This window comes from Limulus polyphemus, unplaced genomic scaffold (genome assembly GCF_000517525.1).
Source record: "Limulus polyphemus unplaced genomic scaffold, Limulus_polyphemus-2.1.2 Scaffold1995, whole genome shotgun sequence".
NCBI classification, from domain to species: Eukaryota; Metazoa; Arthropoda; class Merostomata; order Xiphosura; family Limulidae; genus Limulus; species Limulus polyphemus.
The window spans coordinates 33,163-34,285 of NW_013667605.1; positions in this window are offsets into that span (position 1 = coordinate 33,163).

Sequence of the window (1,123 nt, forward strand, 5' to 3'; positions counted from 1 at the left end):
TGTAAATTGTTCGTAGAATTTGTTGTGTGTGTATTCTTTTTAATGATAGACAATAACTGTGATTCATTTGAAAAGTGCTGTAATATAAACAGAAATTCTTTTCTATGAAACCCAGCACGTGTAAAAGTTAAAAAACAAAAGGCCACAATTTTCAGTTCAAACAGAAAAGTATACATTTTGAACGTTCAAGAATTCTTACTAACATCGTAACGGTTATAACCAATTCAGCTGACCACTTACCACGTAACGATTTTAACCAATTCAGCTGACCACTCACCACGTAACGATTTTAACTAATTCAGCTAACTCCTGTCCACGTAACGATTATATCCAATTCAGCTGACCACTCACCACGTAACGATAAAACTAATTCAGCTGACGGCTCACCACGTAACCATTTTAACCAATTCAGCTGACGGCTCACCACGTAACGATAAAACTAATTCAGCTGACGGCTCACCACGTAACCATTTTAACCAATTCAGCTGACGGCTCACCACGTAACGATAAAACCAATTCAGCTGACCACTTACCACGTAACGATTATAACCAGTTCAAAACCACGGAGAATAACTTTTTGGTACAATATGGGTTTTTGTTTTTAAATTCAATCTTCAAATTTCAATCTTCAATTGAAAAACGCGGATTTCAAGAGCAACAATGTCAAATTGGGAACTTCAGTTTACACGCAAAAAAAGTTTGAAGCCTGTGTAAATATTCATCTCTGGTTGATCTGCAAAAATCGAGAAAATTAACTTGTGTTTTAAACTGTTTTTGTCCATATACTGGTACTGTGTAGAGTTGTATGCATTGATTTATATGGAAGTGTTCTTCGCTGTGGAAACAAAACCGTCAAGTATGTTTATACGAATAGTGCATTCTGTGGGTGTGGAAACACTTCTGTGAACAACCAAAACACAGGTTTCACTCATTCCAAAACCTCAGTTCTGGCGAGTTTTGTAATTCTATTTAAATAACACTCGCACTTTCCATCTTGTTTCGTTCAAATCGACTGCGTTATTATTATTTAAAAAAATACATAGACACACAAGGCCCGGCATGGCCAGGTGGATAAGGCGCTCGACTCGCAATCTAAGGGTCGCAGGTTCGAATCCCCGTCTCA